Source organism: Mesoplodon mirus, assembly GCF_964341445.2.
Source record: "Mesoplodon mirus genome assembly, chromosome: 4".
In the NCBI taxonomy this organism is placed as follows: Eukaryota; Metazoa; Chordata; class Mammalia; order Artiodactyla; family Ziphiidae; genus Mesoplodon; species Mesoplodon mirus.
The window spans coordinates 53,322,786-53,343,715 of record NC_138979.1 but is presented as its reverse complement, the minus strand read 5'-3'; the positions used below and the strand labels follow the sequence as shown (position 1 = coordinate 53,343,715).

The 20,930-nt window shown below is 48.4% G+C and overlaps 1 long non-coding RNA gene across 4 annotated transcripts in view; it reads right to left on the bottom strand.

Annotated features, from left to right (window-relative positions):
• LOC309801917 overlaps positions 1–20,930 on the bottom strand; it is a 139,820-nt gene that overhangs the window by 70,365 nt on the left and 48,525 nt on the right. For all 4 annotated transcript variants that reach the window (XR_014293684.1, XR_014293685.1, XR_014293686.1 and 1 more), the window contains one exon: positions 10,381–10,455. This is a non-coding gene — a long non-coding RNA (uncharacterized lncRNA). The remainder of the gene's footprint in view (positions 1–10,380; positions 10,456–20,930) is intronic.

Here is a 20,930-nt window from a genome sequence, read left to right as displayed (position 1 = left end):
CTGGGGAGAGCTCCCCAGGGCAAGTGCCCAGGTCTGACTTAATTCTCCATTCTTAGATGGAAACATTACATTTGGGATCATTTGAGAGGATACTGGTGGCAGGGCTGTCACTAATCTGAAAATGAGCTCCTACTTTTGGGCTTCTAAAGCAGTGGGTGGCAAATTTCCTCCATAATGGGCCAGATGTTCAATATAGTCTTTCCTCCTCCTCCTCTTCCTCCATTTTTTTTTTTTTTTTTTTTTTTTTCAGTACGCGGGCCTCTCACTGTTGTGGCCTCTCCCGTTGTGGAGCACAGGCTCCGGATGTGCAGGCTCAGCGGCCATGGCTCACGGGCCCAGCCGCTCCACGGCATGTGGGATCTTCCCGAACCGGGGCACGAACCTGTGTCCCCTGCATCAGCAGGTGGACTCTCAACCACTGCGCCACCAGGGAAGCCCTCTCCTTCCTTTTATAATAACCTTTTTAACATGTAAAAACCATTCTTAGCTCATAGGCCATACAAAAACAGGCCAAAGGCCAGATTTGGCTTGCAGCAGTAATTTGCCAACCACTGTTCTGGAGAATTACCAGGAGCTTGATATCGTTATGAGCAAGAACAGTAATACCTTGGTCCCTGGTTTAGTGTGTAGGCACTTTCCCTAAATTATATGTAACTCTCACAACAACCCAGTGAGCTAGGTACTATTATTTTGCCTTTTATAGGTGAGGAATTGAGGCTCAGAGAGGTTAAGTAACTTCCTCAAGGGCACTCAGTGAAGAGGGGCAGATGCTGGATTTGAATCTAGGTGTCCTTGACTCAAGCACCCACTCTCTTAGTCGTGGTGTCACACAAGCCTCAGCACAGAGGCTGGGGTAGTGCTTTTCCTTCCCATGGCTCCCGGGAATATCCATGTGACTAAGGAATGAAAAAGTACAGGAAAAGTAGTCCAGAATTGAGGAGAAGAAAAGGTTGATAAGTAACCCAATCTGGCTTTCCAATGTTGTTCCTGTACTCCCAGGTCCTTTCACATCTGGAAACCTTCTTTTCCTGCCCCCCCCCCACCCCGCCCTCTCTCCTCAGCTTTGAAGAGCGCTCTTTTCAGGCACTTTTAATAGCTTCTGGGGCACCAATTAAACGAGACTCTGGATTCATTCATTCATTATACACATGGCTCCATTCCAGTGAAGATCTGATGCATGTAAAAGGTCACATATGATCATTCTTTCCTCAAAAAGAGTGGGGCAAATAGCTACCAGCTCTGAGAACACACTTGACAAAATTTTTATTATTTTCCTTGCCACTGAATAAATTCAGAGAGGAAATTAAAATGCAGAGAAGAAAATAAATTCATTTGTTACCTTCTAGAAAGAATTACTTTGTAATTTAAAAAAAATGTAACAAAGATAAACACACACCCACACATCTGTCAGGCACAGCATGAAAGAAATGGGGGGATTTCTGGACTGTTTTCCCAGGGACAGGACCTGCCTCAGTAGAGACTTGATGGGCTCAGCCTGCAGCAGGTCAAGAAAACTCCAGAGCGTGTGAAGTAATGTTTGCAACTTCTCAGCATAGAATAAGGAATCAAGAAGTGTCGGCTGTCATTAGTATCTCCATCAGCCCACTCAGTCGGAATGAGCCGAATTCGTGAACAGTTGCTGGAATCTTCCTGCTCTGGGAGAGTGACAGCCCCTGACTCCGGAGTCCTGGCTCCAGAGGCAGAAAAGAGAGCAGGGAGGACAGAAGCACCACCAAGCTCACACTGGGGGGAAACTCATTCTTGAAAATGAGAAACAGACTAGGAAAGCTGTAACGCATCCACGGCAAGGCTGCTTCTCTGGGGAGTCCGAGGCCCAACAAGCCCACGGTTTGGGGGTTACTTGGGGTCCCCCAACTCAGCAGTTCTCATAGAATGTCCTGCAGACCCTCAGGGATCCCTGAAACTCTTTCAGGGGGTTTGAGAGGCCCAGACAGTTGTCATGGTGAAACCACGGCGACTGCATAACACTCGTACTGCTGGTGCCGAAGCAGAGGCGGTGTGAAGGTGGGCACCTGGGCGTGGACCCGTCATCATCTTCATCAGGAAGGAAAGGAAGAAAAGAAAGAAAGTGCCACGCAGATGTAGAAAACAATCTTAAGGTTACCAAAGGGGAAATGGGGGTGGAGGGCGAAATTAGGAATTTGGGATTAACAAAAAGATAAAAAGAAAGAAAATGCCAGTTACAGTTAGACATGTCCTTGATGAAGCAGTCCAACTATTAATTATATTAAATCTCAGCCCTTGAGGAGGTGTCTTTTTAATATTCTGGGTGATGAAATGGGATGTGTGCTGCTGTGTACCCAAGTGAACGTCTACAGGACAAACATTTGTGCCCCCATTTGAGTTGCAAGCTGAACTAGCCACTTTTTTGTGGGACGCTGCTCAGAATGACTGATGTACAAAGTCCAGTTCTTTACACTTGTATCTGGCACACAGATTCCTGAAGCTGGCTGAAGTGGGTTTTCACTATTGGCCAAACTAGAGCAACAGGAACTGAATTTATTCTCTCACTTTAAACAACTTAAAAAAAAAAAAAGCCGACAAAATATGGGAAATAATGGTCTTCAGATACTGGACAACAGACAGTGTAACCGAGCAGGACCCTATGAGGCCTTCCCAGAACAGACACCCCCATGTCCTCCACCTGCCTCTTGTCTGTAGAAAAACTTTAGCCAAAGAATAAATTTAATCAGAGAAGTGAGAAAATGTGGAAGGAAAGGAAAACAGTCAAGCAAGCCAAAATAATAATAGTTTAGCCATTAAACGAAGTCAAGGACCTTCAGTTCCTCCTCAAGGACTGTAGATAATATCCTGAGCCATGTCCTTTGAGCTGTTTTGCCAAGACTGAAACCTCCACCAGGTGAAGAAGTTAACTGTCTGCTGCCCACAAGCACGTAGACCCCAGACCAGTTGGAACCAGAAGGTTGATGATGCTGACTCCCAATTACCTCACCACTAACCAATCAGAAGAAGGTCCACGAGCTGATCACACACCCCACAACCCCCTTCCCTCACCCTGTCCTTATAAACGTTTCCCCAAAAGCCTTCAGGGAGTTCGGGACTTTTAAGCACTAGCTGCCTGAGACTCCTTGCTTGGCACCTGCAATAAATGCTGCACTGTCCTTCACCACAACCCGGTGTCAGCAGATTGGCTTTACTGCACGTTGGCAAGCGGACCCAAGTTTGGTTCGGTAACAACAGCTCGGGACAGTGATCCCTGAGAGAAGGGAGTCCCAGCTCACTGTCTGGAGAGCTTCCGGGCCACGGTGCGGTGAGGGCACGCACAGAGCAGTGGTCTCCCCGAACTGAGAAAACAGAGCTGCAGACTCAGAGGGGCCCAGGTGGCTAGGATGTGGAGCACAGAGCACAGGAGAGGAGAGAGCGCTGTGGAGGGTTGTTCTTGAGTCTCTGGTAAGCACTGAGATGGCCCTGAAGGCCCAAGCAGAGGACCTCTGCTCCTGCTAAAAGGATTCAAGGCAGCAGCGACTTTATGTAGATGAGGTTGCGAGGGGCATGGAGAGCCCCCTGAAATGACTCTTCATGTGTTTTTGTTCTTCGCCCCAGCACCTCTAACCTCTCAGCACCCAAATTAACCAACAGGACTGAGGCTCAGGAAAGGGAGGGGCGAGAGCAGAGCGTTCATTGAGGAGGGAGGCCTGCACCTTACACCCCAAAAGCTGTGCATCAGCAGAGGTATTCTGGAACTCACTCTGGCCATCCTCACTTAGAGCCAGAGCGGGTGGATTTACTAGGAAGCTAGTGAGGCTGAAGTTGTAGAGTTCCTCACTGACAAGTCCTGGGCGTGGTCTCCATTCACACTCCCACATCATGTTTTTGGCAACTTTATTTTTCTTCAGAGGGGCTCCCAAATTATATAAGCTTCAGGATTCACAAAATCTGGATTCTCCTCTGGTATAAGGAGGTTTTCCACCTCGATCCCTGTCTTCGGACCGTGTGATGCACTCTTTATGTAACATAAAATGTCCTATTGACAAACCAGCTCATTGTTATTCATTCGTCTATTTAGCAAAGGTGCCCTGGACCAGCTCTCGGACGCTGGGCTGAGCATGACAGCTGTGGTCGCTGTCTTTACGGAACATTCAGTCTGACAGTGGAGAAGAGGGTTAGTAATCACCCATGGAGATGTCACTGATCAGGTGGTGAGTGCAGTGAAGGGCTGTGGGGTGCTGTGAGCAAGGACAGTGGGGCTCCCAAACTCTTCTGGAGGGTGGAGGTCAGGGGGCCTTCCCTGGAGAAGTGCCAGGCCAGGTGCATGGTGACTGCCGGGAGGGGTGACTTCCAGGCAGAATGGGCGCCGTGCGGCAAGGGCTGGGAGGGGGAGGAGTGCAGCAGGTATGAGGAGCTGAGGAAGGCTAACGTGGGTGCCGGGGCATGGGTGGGGGTGGGGCTGGGATGCTCAGCAGGGGTCAGTCCCACAGGCTGCTGCCAGATGGGGTTAAGGATTTTTACTTCTCAAGTATTTCTTTTCAGAAAGACCCAGGGCTGGGACCCGAATGCCTTGGCAGGGTTTCAGCCCAAATCATAGGCTCTCTTTACGATTCTTTATAATTCTGCTCACATCAAAGTCAAAATTGCCTGCATCTGGATGGCCACTCTCTCCAAGCCAAATTACAGACACTGATCTTGGAGTGTCCAACGGCAACTCGCCGCTTCCACCACAGCCCCTGCAGGCTCAGCCAGAGCCCAGCCTGAAAGGAGAGCCAGAGCAAGCCAGGGACAGGGACAGGGTGTGGGCGGACGGATGGCGGCTACAGAGGTCACTTGGGTGACCACACCTCAGAGGAAGCCATCCGGGGTCTCACCTTGCCAGGGAATATTGGTACCCAGAGTAAACTGTCCGTAAGCCTCACCCTGCAATATTGCCTGTGTGTGAGTGTACCCCTGCCACCAGGTCACGACTGTCCTTAAGCCATTTCCTAGGAGGCCACAAAACCTCCGGTCACCCCTTAAAGAGACACAGCCTGCGTCATGCAGTTAGGCTAACACAAGGTTCTCTCGGATCAGCTTAGGGAAGGATGGATGTGGGAGGGTGTAGTGGGATCCAGCACTTAGCAGGGACCTGTCCGTTTTGTGCCAGGCACTGTGCTGCTGGGCATTTGCTATGTCGTCAGTTCAATACTCACCTGCACCTGGCAGATATTTGTGTCCCAGAATAAACTCGGGACTCTCGGTTTAAGCTTTAGCTTTCATTCATGAGGTGTTGCATTCATTCAGAAGTAACACTGGCCCTACATCCAAATATAAAGGAAAAGCAATTTAAATTGTTTCTGTTTTCTCTTGGAAAACATCTAAGGGGATTGTATCAATATATCCAAGAAGCGTAACCAAACGTTTAGAATCGTGGGCTCGCACACATCTGCTCCCACCCACCTTGTGAGAGTAGAGTGGATGCTTCAAGGTCTCTCATTGTCCCATCTCAAAACACCCCCAAGCTCTCAAGGAGCGTCTCTCTCTCTACTCCCCTTTACCCCTCAAGATGGATGGTTCTTGGCTTCTCCTACCAACAATCAATTTAGCATTCTCAGTCCACTCAATTCGATAGGCACAGCCTCCCACCTCTTTCCAAAGGTCTCTGCCCCAGAGCCACACAATTATGTTTTGGGAAGCCTTTGATGTTTAGAAGGAGGGAGAAAGGGGTCTTGTAACACTGGAATCATCATCTGGCCCGCAGGCCTGGGTACCCCCTGGAGTCTGGCTCCTATGCCCATGTCAGACCTGCAGGCTAAGTGACTGTGGGACGGGAGGGGACAGAGTCTGTCCATCTGGGGAGGGGCGGCAGGTGGCAGCTGGAGCAGCCTTCCCTACATCAATGCATGCAGGCTGGCTGCAGTTTATGGGAGACAAGTGGTCCCACCTCTTTGAGGCCTCTGCTGAGTGAGCCAAGGGGATCAGTCCAGATAAAAAAAGGACAGAAAAATCCACGTCACCGATTCTTTTTCCACTGAGGATGAGAAGGAACAACCAGAATCCTTCCACAGCTGCCAGACGAGAGAGAGGCGCAGCTGCCTTTGGTGTGTCTCCCGTCCTGCTCTGATTGCCGTGTTTCCCCTCAATATGATAACGCCCTGGTGTCAGTGGTTTATCCCTGGCTGTGGTTCAATTTCTTTCTTTCTTCCACGCCAACCTGCTTACAAATACTCCTTGATCTCACTATCAATGTCTGCACATTAGACTCACCTGGGAAACTTTTACCAAAATGGCCCCCCAGTTGCAAGACCAATTAAATCCAAATGCCTGGAGTATGACTAGAGCATCAGCATTTTTAAAAAGCTCCCCCCAAAAGCTGGTCACCCGCATGTAAATCAGTGAAGTTAGAACACTCACACCATTCACAAAAATAAACTCAAAATGACTTAAAGACTTAAATATAAGACATGACACCATAAAACTTCTAAAAGAAAACATAGGCAAAACATTCTCTGACATAAATTGTAGCAATGTTTTCTTAGGTGTATCTCCCAAGGCAAAAGTAGAAATAAAAGCAAAAATAAACAAATGGGACCTAATCAAACTTATAAGCTTTTTCACGGCAAAGGAAACCATAAATAAAACGAAAAGACTAACTATGGAATGGGAGAAAATATTTGCAAACAATGTGACCGACAAGGGCTTAATTTCCAAAATATACAAATAGCTCATACAACTCAATAACAAAAAAACCAAACAATCCAATCAAAAAATGGGTAGAAGGGGGCCTCCCTGGTGGCGCAGTGGTTGAGAGTCTGCCTGCCGATGCAGGGGATACGGGTTCGTGCCCCGGTCTGGGAGGATCCCATATGCCACGGAGCGGCTGGGCCCGTGAGCCATGGCCGCTGGGCCTGCGCATCCGGAGCCTGTGCTCCTCAACGGGAGAGGCCACAACAGTGAGAGGCCCGCATACCGCAAAAAGAAAAAAAAAAAAAAAAAAAAATGGGCAGAAGACCTAAATAGACATTTCTCCAAAGACGACACACAGATTGCCCAAAAGGCACACAAAAAGATGCTCAACATTGCTAACTACGAGGGAAATGCAAATCAAAACTACAATGAGGTATCACCTCACACCAGTCAGAATGGCCATCATCAACAAGTCTACAAATAACAAATGCTGGAGAGGGTGTGGAGAAAAGGGAACCCTCCTACACTGTTGGTGGGAATGTAAATTGGTGCAGCCACTATGGAAAACAGTATAGAGGTTTCTTAAAAGACTAAAATTAGAGTTGCCATATGATTTAGCAATCCCACTCCTGGGCAAATATCTGGAGAAAAGTATAATTCAAAAAGATATATGTACCCCAATGTTTATAGCAGCACTATTTACAATAGCCAAGATATGGAAGCACCTAAGTGTCCATCAACAGATGAATGAATAAAGAAGATGTGGTATATACATACACTGGAATATTACTTAGCCATAAAAAAGAATGAAATAATGCCATTTGCAGCAATATGGACAGACCTAGAGATTATCATACTAAGTGAAGTAAGTCGGACAGAAAAAGACAAATGTCATATGACATCACTTATATGTGGAATCTAAAATAATGATACCAACGAACTCATGATACCAAACGAACTTCATGATACCAAATGAACTCATTTACGAAACAGAAATAGACTTACAGACATAGAAAACAAACTTATGGCTACCAAAGGGGAAAAGGACAGGGGAGGGATAAATTGGGAGTTTGGGATTAGCAGATATATACTACTGTATATATAGATAAAACAGATAAACAACAAGGTCCTACTGTATAGTACAAGGAACTATATTCAATATCTTGTAATAAACTATAATGGAAAACAATCTGAAAAAGAATATATATATATACATATATAACTGAATCACTTTGCTCTACACCAGAAACTAACACAAAATTGTAAATCAGCTATACTGCAATAAAAACAAACAAGCAAACAAAGGAACCAGGGTTGAGACCATGAGACCCAGAAGCAGTCAGGACTTGGAGGTTCCTGAGCACTCATCAGGAGCCCAGGCCCCTGGGGCACACTCACAAGTTGGGGACCCAGCTCCTGGACATGGGGGGATTGCATCTTGCTCAGCAGAGGGTGCTGGCTGTGGTGTGGGCAGGAGCTGTAGAGCCTTGCAGCTCAGAGAGCAGCACTGAAGTCCAGGCTAATATGGCAGCTTTTCCTTCCCCACCTCCTTGCCCTCAGCATCCCACTGCCTCCAGAGGCCTGAGCAGGGAGAAGTGAGAGGAGAGGCCCGAGGGCTGAGGTTCAGCTTGGCCACCGCATCTCCAGCTTTCCCAAGGAGCATTTCTGCTGCTCTGAGCTGGGTTCCAAACCCAAGGGAGTTTTTGCAAGTTATTAATCCCTACTAAATAGCCAGCCATTAATCTCAATTAACTTGATTGCTTAATTAGGCAGCGCAAAAAAAGGGAGGAAGACTGTCGAAATGAAAATAGCTCATGGCACACAGACAGGCTGTGTGGTCTTTGAGAACCAGCAGGAGTCGGGAGGTCCGAGTTCTGTTTGCCCTTTGGCCAAGACCTGAGGGGAGCAAGAGTTTGCAATGCTAAACCTCATGGACAGGCTGTTCCAGTTACAGGGCATTTGCTATGCAGATGAGCAAATTTCAGAGAATTGGAAAAATAAATAAATTCAAACTTAAAACTGTACTGAATAGTCTATAATTTCTCTTTGCCACAAACTGCATTTCAGACTTGTGCCCTGTCATTACTATCCCATTATAAACATTGATCAGGATCACACAGCAGTGTAAATGGGAATAACCGGCACTCAATAAATAGTTATTAAATAAAAATGTTTTCTAAGATCCTGAGCTGGGGTATCAGTGGTTTACTTTGCTGCTTTATATTAGTGCATGTTCACTGTAGCAAGTTTGAAAGATGCAGAAAAAGACAAGGAAGTTGACTTGAGATCACTGTTGTGAACAGCTTGTGTATATATTTCTAGTTCTCTTTTTCTATGTACATATACACAGCTTTCAAAGATAAAATCTCTAATATGAAAGTAAGTGGGATGGGCCTTTGGCTTGGAAGAGTTTTAGGCCTCTGTGGTAGACTGTTAGCCCAGCTCCCCCACACTGTGGGAGGACCCAACCTCCCACTGCTGTGAGTCTGATACTGATGGCTCACAGCTGTGTACTTCTGTGGAGACTTGCCCTTGACCAGATGGGAGCTGCCAACCCTGAAAATGCCTGGTAGGTTATCCAGGGAGGTTATGTCCTTCTCCCAAGGGCAGCCCACAGTCAATGACTGACTGATACACGGTGTAAAAACCTGGCTCCCTTGCCTCAGGGCAGAAGAACTTTGTGGGGTCACTTATGTTCCAGAGCTGCCCTTGGGATCAGGCTGAGGTTAGAGTTCAACCTCTGGGCTTAGCTTCTTCCCCTGCCTCATCCTATACCATCTTACAAGTTTCTCTGGAGAGCACTTCTACAAGAAGTCTCTTTCAGCTCTAGCCCTCCAGGACCAAAACATGAGTCCAGGGCCTCGCTACTCAAAGTGCAGTCCATGGACCAGCAGCTTCAGCATCACCTGGGATCTTGTTAGCAATGCAGAGTCTCAAGCCTCATGCCAGACCTACTAAGTCTACATTTGCGATTGAACCAGACCGCAGGGGGATTTGTATGCTCACTACAGTTTGAGAAGGCTGTCCCAGATATTCCTAGATTATCAGTGTTGGAGAGAGAGAGAGGTCTGAATAGAGCCCAGTGGAGGAAAGTGATTCTTCTGTGGCCTAACTTCCACTGGAGCCTGGGAGGTTGGATAAAGGGAGAATACTGTGTTAGAAGTTCTAAGGATTTGAGCTGCATCCCTGCAGACAGGGAGAGGAATACCTTTTTGAGGAAACTAGAGACAGTGGAAGCACACAAGGAGCTGGCAAAACCAAAGATTTATCCTAGGCAGGGAGGATGAGCGGTTCCTGGATAAGGAGGCCGCGGTGTGTCATACACAGTTTCTAATCCTTCCTCTTCCACCAAAAAGTTCATGGAAAGGCCTGGGGTGAGTCTCCCCGCTCTCTGAGCATCTGTCCTTTCATATATAACAAGGGATCTGGACACGTGATGTCTGAGATGCTCTGCCGATCACACCCTATATGGGTCTAAGAAAAAAACAAAAAGTGGCCTCTAGAATTGCAATCACAAGCCTCAGGCAAAGGTGACAGACACATTAATTGAGAGAGGCAGTTGCTAGGATAAGGGGACCCCCAGGGCAAAATTTAGGACTTGTCAATCCGTTCTGTTTCATTGTATCAAAATTTTTTTTTACCGAAGAAGGAAAGGAAGGAAGGAAGGGATGGAGGGAGGGAGGAAGGAAAAAAGAAAGAAGGCGGAAATCACAGAGTGGGTACTCTCCAGGAGGTACTTACAGGGATCGAGGGAAACAATGGAGCGAGCAGCAATTCTTCCAGCTTGTGGAATCAAGTGGCATGGATAGAATGGGCCTGAAATCAAAGAAGAGTCAGTGTCAAGTCACATGGCCTCCTGCACAGCAGTGTGCCTCCCAGAGCTTGTGTAAAGCTTGGAGCTCAGTTGCACACCCTGGAGCCACATCTACCCGGTCAAATTCCAAATGGTGAATGAACAGAGCTGTTTCTGGACAAACTTGAACTGGCGAGGCTGTCTTCATACCCTCCTCAGCCATCCTCCTTCCTTTAGGATTTTCCTTCTGTGTCTCAGATGCCCAGAGCTGCTTAGCAACCTCCCAAAGTGGTACCTGATCAAGGCTGGCCCCCTATAGACAAGGCCTATGTTCTAGAATTTTCCCAACTTTGAGGTTAGTTTCCTCTCTTGTACCATCCAACCTGGGAGCTGCTAGTCACAAGTGGCTATTTAAGTTTCAAATCTCAATTAATTAAAATTAAATGAAAGTACGGTTCCTCAGCCACACTAGCCACATTTCCAGCGCTCAATAGCCATGTGTGGCTAGTGGCCACCATACTGGACAGCGCAGATAAAGGACATTTCCAGTGTCACAGCAAGTTCTACGTGACAGTGCCGCTGGCCCCTTGCCTCATGACCTTAGCACTCAACTTTAAGATTCCCGGGCCTCCTTACAAAAATTTGGATGTAGTAAGGGTGAGCAGGAAATGGTTTGGGGGACCTTGTGCCCAGAGCTGTTTTAAACCCTTACTTTCAATTCCACTGTTTTGAAAAATTACAACTATTAGGGTTAAGATTAGCAATGACCATTACAATGGACTGAATGTTTGTGTCTCCCCAAATTTTCTGTGTTGAAATCCTAACCCGCAGTGTAATTAGGAGGTGGGGCCTTCGGGAGGTGATTAGGTGATGAGGGTGGAGCCCTCATGAATAGGATTAGTGCCCTTATAAAAGAGATCCCAGAGAGTTCTCTCGCCCTCTTTCTGCCATATGAGGATACAATGAGAAGAGGGTCCTCGCCAGAATCCAACCATGCTTGTACTCTGATCTTATGCTCCAGCCTCCAGAACTGTGAGAAATAAACTTCCGTTGTTCATAAGCTACCCCATCTGTGATGCTTTTTGACAGGAGCCCAAGCAGACTAAGACAGCCATACAGCTGCTCTGAGAGCAATTCTGAGGCCATGCTGGGCATTTCATTCAGCATACTGGTGGAAGGTAGGCAACTCAGTTGATGAGGGGGTCAGGGGGCCAGGAGGGGAGGGGTACAGAGATTCTCGGAGCCAAAATGTTCAGAGAACAGCAGATGGTATCTGAAAGCACAATTACTGTTCCCTCTTGATGGATGCCTCATGGGACCCTTAAATATAGATTATTCAAACTAATTTTATTCAATGACACTTGCTCTCAAGTTTCTTGTTCTGATTTTGCTTTAATATGAGTTAAGATCCTTTCTGGTTTCCCACCTTCCTAGAATGTGCTGGGGAGAACACGTGGTACAGCAGAGAGAGAATGAACTTCAGCATGAGACAGCTTGACTTGAATCACCACTTTGCCATGTGAGCTGTCAGCTCTCTGAACTTGCTGCCTCACCTGAGGGATGAGTGCAGAAATACCTGTCTCACATTGCTATGGTAAAGACTCAGCGAGGTAACGTCCGTGAAATTGCCCACACAGCGTCTGACACGTGCCGGGAACTCAACAAATATTAGCCTCCCCCGTCTCATTCCCCTCCTGCTGAGCTTTTACAGCAACAGTGCTCTGTACTGCAACCCAAAATCAAACTCTTGCATTATTTTCTTCTTCCTCCAAAGGCTTTGAATTCAGTGGCTGGCCATTTCTTCTTTACCCACCAGTATTTGGAAAGAGGAGGCATTCATGAGCAGCACCTCTCTTCTCTTTCCTGGCTGTGTCAATTTCTCTGCAAACTACCAACCCTTTATTTTGTGGCTGGGTTTTGTAATTCACAAGTTGGTGTGGGTATTTCTTGGAAATGGCACAGGGGTGATCTTCTCTGGGGGTTTATCAAAACTGCTGAATTCGGACTCTTTTTGCCAAAGCCCCTTCTATAGGATGTGGAGCAGATGGTGGGTTGGCAGATGCTGTCCTAGCAGGAGACAGGCGCCTACAAAACAAGGGCTCTGAGGAATATGTCAGAGAGAGGTGCCCAGGTCCCACAGGAGGGGACACTCAGCATAGACGGACGGGCTGGCTACCACGCAGCCCTCCCTGTCCCACCAGGTAATGCTGCGGCTGCTCCACACATGATGGAACCCTTGTAATCAATCAAGGTGTCAATCCAGATGGCCTGTGATGGAGGGATGGGGGCCACAGGTGGGCAGGTGGGTAACGGAGCTCTGGCAGCCCTCTTCTGTGCATGGTTAATGCATGAGGTGATATTCAATCACCTCCAGTGCAGCAGGTGGGAGCAGGAGAGCAGCTAACTACGCAGAAAATTACCAGCCTAGAGACCACTGGAGTCAGGCTGTAGTTGAACAGTGGTCCCACACTGGTCCCTAGTACGTTGTTTCCAGAGGTGGCCGGGGAGGATTTCCTGTGGACTGGATTAAGTAAGCCCACCTCTTTCCCTCAAGGAGAAAGAGAGAGACGGCACAAGGGCTTCTGTCTTTTGCCCTGAGTGATGGCGCGGGGGGATCACTTTCAATCCTGGACAACTTTGGAGAAGGCTGGCATGTGGGAGGGAAGTCAGCACAAGGGGCAGGGCCAGGCCAAGAACAGGACTGACAGAGGCACTGTTTTTGGCCAAGACTGGGGACCAGAACCCAGGGAGGGGGCAGAGGCAGCAGCCACAGTGGGGAGGACTGCATTTCACCGAGAAGGAACTACGCTGACAAGAGCTGGCGGCCGTGCCTGCCTTTGAACAGGATGGCTGCCTTGGCCCTTGCCTGGAGGCTGTCCATCCACCCATCCTGATCCGCAAGGGGCCCAGCTGACACCTCCCCTCCACCCTGAGACCTCGACACAGGGGAGCAGGTCTGTGCTCTCAGGGCAGGTGGCAGCTCTCAGCCAGAGAGCCCATATTCTCAGGGTTCTTTCTGATTTATTCTCTGAGGTCAGAGCTAGGAGTGGTTGGCAGAGAGGGAGGGAACATTCTTCAAGGGCAGGAAACAGGGTGGGCAAAATTTCAGTGGTGAGGAAATGAATCGTCTAAGTGTGGAGTCGCGTGCCATTTAGCGAGGCCTGGGCACCTGGACCAGGTCAAAGTTCTTGTGTCTCAAACAAACTCCTCGTTACCACCCTCCCCGCAAGTCTCCTCCACCCCTCAGTCCTCCTGGCTTGAGGATGAACAAAGGGAACTCCCTCCTTCTAACCTTTTAGTAACTCCAGCCAAAGCCTTTAAAGCCATCCTCTCCTCCTCTCAAGCCCCACATTCACTCCCTCAGAGCCTTGTTTCTCCTCCTTCAGGAATCCCACCATCTAATCTAAACCACCATCCGTTGTTTCCCAGCTGGTCTCCCTGCCTCCTGCGGGACCCCTTCCAATCCATCCTCCAAACTGCATCCCAAGTGATCTTCCAGAACACCTCTCCCCCACCACCTTTTTTTTTTTTTTTTTTTTTTTTTTTTTGCAGTACGCGGGCCTCTCACTGCTGTGGCCTCTCCCGTTGCGGAGCACAGGCTCCGGACGTGCAGGTTCAGCGGCCATGGCTCACGGGCCCAGCCGCTCCGCGGCATGTGGGATCTTCCCGGACTGGGGCACGGACCTGTGTTCCCTGCATCGGCAGGCGGACTCTCAACCACTGCGCCACCACGGAAGCCCATCTTTCCCCTTTTAAACCATCCCCTGCCGTGGTTCTCTACACTCTACAGGATAAAGCAAAAGCTCCTTTACCTGCCTTGTAATGCCTTTTGTGATATTACCCCTTTTTAGTTTTCACATTCCTCTCACATCACTCCCCTCCCCCACTGCTGGCTCCCATACACACACACCATCTAGCCCTTTATTTATTCATTTTATTAGTAACATTCATCAAATATGTATCGAGTGCTCGCTATGTGCCAACCCGTTCTAGGTACTGGGAATACAGCAATGAACCAAACACATGATCCGCCCTCAGAGTGCTTACATCCTTTAGCAGGAGGGGGGGAAGCAGGACAAAAATCCGTAAATGGGCAAATACACACTATGTCAGATGATGATAAGGGCTAAGGAGAAGACAGAGCAGAGGAGGAAGATGGTTGGTAGAGGTTTCTAGTGCTCACCTATGCCCAATGGCCCTCTCCTTCCAGGCTACGGCCCAGCAGGTTCACCCGCCCTCACCACCCCCTGAAGTTAGATGGGGCTAACAGACTTGTGGTTGCCAAGGGGGAGGGGTTTGGGGAGGGATGGACTGGGAGGTTGGGGTTAGCGGATGTAAGCTATTATATATGGAATGGGTAAACAACAAGGTCCTCCTGTAGAGCACAGAGAACTATATTCAGTATCCTATGACAACCCATAATGGAAAAGAATATAAAAAAAAGAATGTATATATACGTATAACGGAATCACCTTGCTGTACAGAAGAAATTAACATAACATTGTAAATTAACTATACTTCAATTTAAAGAAAAAGAAAGAAAAAGTTAGATGAGGCTACATGACTAGTTCTGACCAATGGGTTGTGAGCCTTAGTGACGTGGGTGTCAGTCTGGGGCTAAAGCATTTGCTGGGGTGAGGTCTTCCAGTGCTCACCTCCCCTGCAGCAGCCACCAAGGAGCCTATGTGTTCCAGTGGCTACAAGATGGCAGAGTTGCCACTTGGAGGACATTTGGGCTGGTAAGTTGGCCAGACCTGCAGTGGATCTTGGGACAGAGATGATCGGGATCTGAGGTGGTGTCAGTGAGGACGCAGGGGTTAGGGGGCATGACCAGCAAGTTTAGGAAGTGGACCCCCAGCATGCAGAATGAATTTAGGAGTTAAGGGTGAGAGGGGAGTCTGGGATGAGTCCCTGAATGGGGGCCTGGGTGCCCTAGGGGACACAGGGCCGAGGGAGAGAAGATGAATTCAATATGGGGCATGTGGAATGCGAGGGGTTGTTTACGGCACCATATCATAGGTCGAGCACCCAGAAGAGTGGTCTGGTTGTACAGATGAGGGAATCCTTGAGAAGCAGATGGTACGTGAAGCAGTGGGAGTGTCCGAGATCACCCAGGGAGAGGGGCAGAGGGGGGAGGTAATGGGCAGAGGATCTCCTAGCATTAAAAGGGGTTGGTAAGAGTCAACGTCAGGGAGACTGAGAGTGGCCAAAGAGCTACACAAAGAGCAGGAAAGAACGGTTTAGGACAGGCTTCTCAGACCTCAATGGACACACAGATCACCTGAGGATTTTGCAAAAAGGCAGACCTGGCTGAGTCAGTCTGGGATGGAGCATAAGACTCTGCATTTCCATAAGGCTCCCAGGCAGGGCTAATGCTACTGGTCTGCAGACGGTATTTTGAGAAGCAAGGGTGTAGGCAAACTCAAGGAAGAGACTTTTCAGAAGGACAAAGTGGTTGGCCATGGGATTTTTCTCTGCAATGATTGTTTGTCTCATGTAGGAGCAGAAAGTGAGGAGGACTGAGCCATCCTGGATGGAAGAATTCTGGGACAGGAAGTCCCTTCTCACAGTAACTAGGTCTACCTGGACCAGGTGATCCTATGGGTTCTGGGCTCCATCCTATGGATTTTGAAAGGCATGCTTTCTTCAGGTGGCCTTCCAGTGAGGTGTGCACATCCACAGGGCCCTCAAGGAGAGCAGGAGTGTCCCCTCCACCGCTGGAGCAGGGCCAGGGCTGTCTGAGATGACTTCTAATATATGCAGCTGGACGGCCATTCTCCAGCCCTTCCCTGACCCATTGATGAATCTGCACAGATGTTTCACACCGCACCTCTGCATAATGCAGTCACACCGACACCTGGCTCAGGGGCTTCCTCAGCTCTTGTAAAGAGCAGCTGGGGCACCCTTTGGAAGCTGGGGCACTCCTCTTACAGGACAACCCCACTTCTGAGAAAGACCCAGGATAGCCAGGTTGGACGGGGAACCCCCATTCCCCAAACTTCTCTGGCTCTCTCCAAGTGCACATCCCTCAGTAAGTCAATCAGTGCTCTCCACAACTTTAGCCCTTATGCTTACCTCCCACTATGTCTTCCCCAGTACCCTTTTCCATTCCCCCGGCTCCCCTTTCCTCCAGCCATGACAATCTACTCCGCCTCTTGAGAAGCCACCTTGAAATCTTGTGCGTCCTTTCTCCACTCCCCTCTCTGTCAACATTTCAAGGCCTGCCTCAAATTCTATCTCCTCAGGAAGTCTTCTCAGATTTCCCCATTAGGGTGAATCTCCCCGCCACCATTAGCTCTTCTGTTTTAGCATTTCTCAGAGGCTGCTTTTGTTAGTTGGCTGATTACATGTGTGTGTTTGCCGACCAGTTTTTGAACTTCTGGGGGTTGAAGATGCTGCCATATTCACCTCTGTCTCTGGGGCTGCTGCATATGGTTGCACAGGTTGGACACTGCACAAAAGCATCCAGCTTGGGTGGGGAGCAGGGCATGGGGTATAGGGAGGGGGTTGTGGGATCTGATTTAGCCTGAGCTTTGCTCACCAAGCTGTGCTCCCTGGCAACGGCCTGCGTTGGCCCAAAGGAAGAAGTGACTTTTTCTATTTCACACAAAGATGCTGTATAGGAGAGAAGGGGCCTAGTCCATGCCCCTCTCAGCATTTTGCTTTGCAGGTGACACAGCCCAGTTCTTTACCGTAAGTGCTGAACAGCGATTCAAGGCTATCGATGAACAGAGCTGATCATGCCCTCTTTTCTAGCTCTGCCTCTGCGGGCCCCTTGAGTGATTCACTTTGTTAATCTGAAGACACTGCATACTCCTCTGAAAGGATTTAAGAAATCTGTCCCACATCATAACCCCTTTCTGGAAAGGTCTCAGCCCCTCCCTCCTGAATAGCAGTCTGCCTCTCCCCATCCTCAGGTGGGTCTCAGAGCCCCACCACATACCTGGGTGGCTGGTGGAAGATTCTACTACCAGAATCATGTAAGGACTGGGGCTAGCTGAAAAAATGACTGTGCATTTCTTTCCCCCAGAGTGAAAATTGTCCATTTTCCTATTTCCACCCAATCCAGTCCTTGGCGTCATCACATCCATCCACTCTTTGCCCAGCCCGCAGGAGGGGAGATTGTTAACAGGAAATTCCTTTCAGGGATGTCCAGAGGCCACTTGGACCTCCACATAGGAAAGACGAGGGAGTAAGAACCAGCCTGGCCGTGCTTGTGGGCAGGAGAGAATGAGGAAGGTGGGTGAAGACAATAAGGCAGGTTGGCCTGTCATGGTCCAAGGTCCGGCTGATTCTGAGGCCAAGAATCACTTGAGGAGCTATTCCTGAAAAGAACTGAGACTGGTTAGGGGGGCCTTGACCTTCCAGACTCCTGCCCTTCTGCCTTTATCTTTGCTGCCCATTCACTTTCCAGGCCCCACATCTCTGCATGTCTTGGCTGGTCACCTTCCTTCTAAAAGTCTCTAGTCTTTTGGCTTCTGCAACGTGGCACCCCTGGTCTCTCTGGATCCCTTCCCTCCCAGGCCTCCTTTGTGCTTTCCCCTCCCGCTGCCCACCCTTGATCGCTGGTGGACCTCTAGCCTCACACAGCAGGCCTCCCTGGCTAGCCAACAGTGCAGCGGGGAGCCTCATAGCTCTTCTCTGCTTTGACAAATGTTTGCGTGCACACACATAAGTTACTTTTTAAAAATCCAAATGGTTTCCTACTATGTATACTGGCTGTGTTCTTGATTTCACCTGATAGCACTATCATCCCCTTGTAGCAGAGGCAGAAGTCTAGAATCATCTTTGACGCTTCCTATGTCTCATGCTTTCCAATTTAACCTTCTAAATCATTCTGGAATTGCCCTTCTTGTCTATTTGGACTATCTCTGTCCACTCATCACCTCTTAACTGGACGATTATCATCATTTTCTAATTGGTCTTCCTATCTCTAGGTTGGTCTCTTTTAGATTAATCCTTTATACCATTAAAAAAAAAGATTTTGGTTTTGAGATAAAAGTCATATAATGTAAAACCCACTGTTTAAACTATTTTAAAGTGTGCAATTCAGTGGGGTTTTTTAAAATAGATCTTTATTGGAGTATAACTGCTTCACAATACTGTGTTAGTTTCTTTTGTACAACAGAGTAAATCAGCCATATGCATACCTATATCCCCATACCCCCTCCCTCTTGTGTCTTCCTCCTACCCCCACCATCCCACCCCTCTAGGTGGTCACAAAGCACCGAGCTGATCTCCCTGTGCTATGCAGCAGCTTCCCACTAGCTAGCTATTTTACATTCGGTAGTGTATATATGTCGTTGCTACTCTTACTTCGCCCCAGTTTCCCCCTCCCCACCCCCGTGTCCTCAAGTCCATTCTCTATGTCTACGCCCTGCCACTAGGTCACTACGTTCATCAGTACAATTTTTTTTTTTAGATTCTATAGTGGTTTTTCTAGTACATTTACAATGTTGTACAATCATCATCACTATCAAATTCCAGAATATTATACCAGTGGTTTTTGAACTCCAAGCCTGAGTCTATTACTGGGGCGCTGTGAAGTCAATTTAGTAATTTTAAAAAATGAAGTCACCATAGAAGAGAATAGATCACAGAACATTGCAAAGGTGAAAAGGTAACTACTGGCTTCCCTGGTGGCGCAGTGGTTGAGAGTCCGCCTGCCGATGCAGGGGACACGGGTTTGTGCCCCGGTCTGGGAAGATCCCACATGCCACGGAGTGGCTAGGCCCGTGAGCCATGGCCACTGAGCCTGTGTGTCCGGAGCCTTGCTCTGCAACGGGAGAGGCCACAACAGTGAGAGGCCCACGTACCGCAAAAAAAAAAAAAAAAAAAGGTAACTACTGTTTCATGAAACTTTTGTTTCAGTTAGATGTTTCTGTATGTTCCAATGTGTGTACAAGAAATTGAAATGAATTTCTAACTGTGAGTCATGATTTAAAAAATGGGGGGGGGGCAGTGGGAAAACCACCATGAGTCTACACTGCCTACCTAGAGTGACTGTAAATTATAAATCTGAGTATGTCACCCCCCCTATCTAATGCTTGCCATTGGCTCCCTAGCTAAATCAGTCATTCAGAAATGTTTCTTAAGAGTCTACTATGTGCTAGTCACTGTTCTAGGTGCTGGGATACAGCAATAAACAGGGCAGACAAAAACAACTGCCCTGGTCCACTTTAGATTCCAGATGGGGGAAACATAATAAATAATAAAATTATACAGTGTGTTAAAAGGTGGTAAGTGTTCTGAAAGAAAAAAGTTGAACAGGGTAAGGGGGTTTAGACTGTGGAATGAGGGAAGGAAGCTAATGCAGTTTGGAAAAGGATGGTCAGGGCTGGCTTCACCAAGAAGTAACATTTCAATAAGACTCAAAGAAGGTGAAGGAGTGAGCCATGTAGATACCTGGGAAAACAGCATTTAGGACAGAATGAAGAGGCAGTGCAAAGATCCTGGGGCAGAAGCTGCCTGGCTTGTTTGAGGGCTAGGGAGGAGGCTGTGAGAGTGTGCAGGGGTATCGGAAGGAGATAAGGTCAGAGAGGCAGTTGGAAGCCAGGCCTTGCTGGGCCTATGGGCCATTGTAAGGGCTCTGGCTTTTACTGTGGGGGAAATGGAGCCATTGCAGAGTTCTAAATAGAGGAGTGACATGCTCTAGGCTACATTTTTTTTTTTTTTTTCCCAGTACGCGGGCCTCTCACTGCCATGGCCTCCCCCGTTGCGGAGCACAGGCTCTGGATGCGCAGGCTCAGCGCTCCGCGGCACGTGGGATCCTCCCGGACCGGGGCACGAACCCGCACCCCCTGCATTGGCAGGTGGACTCTCAACCACTGCGCCACCAGGGAAGCCCGTCTAGGCTACATTTTAAAAAGACCATCTACAGGATTCAAACTGCTTAGGTTGAAGTTCAAAGTCCTTTCTGTTTTGGTCCTGACTATAGATCCAGACTATTTCTGGCCACATCCATCAGCAATGCCAAAAAGCTCTCATTTTCTCCATGTACCATGATGCTTCCCACCCCTGGGACTTTGCCTCTGCTGTCCCCTCTGCCCAGAAGGGCCCTCCCCTGTGGCCTGGCTCACCTCTCCTCATCCTTCTGCTTTCAGCTCAGATGCTCCCCCGTCACAGCTCCGCCCTTTGTCTGGGTGTTGTACTCCCTATTCAACCCCCAGCACCTTCCATGAATGTCTAGCACAGTTTACTTGATTGTACTGTGACTCATGTTACAGTACTCAGCTTGCTTTCATATCTCTGATTCCCAGGAGGCACAGGATCTTGCCTCTTGCATCTTTTCATCCCATTACCTAGAGCAGTGGTGCCCATAGGTCAAGGATGTAGTACAGGAGTGGTTGTTGAATCAGCTGTTGCTGATGAGAACTCAGCAAGGCCTAAATCAATGGCCCAAGGCCACACAGCTCAGTGCTCCCCGCTCCTTGCCTGGTGCCCCTTCCACTACACCTTGAGGTTCCTTTCCTGGGGTTCTCTGAGGCGTTCCTGGGGG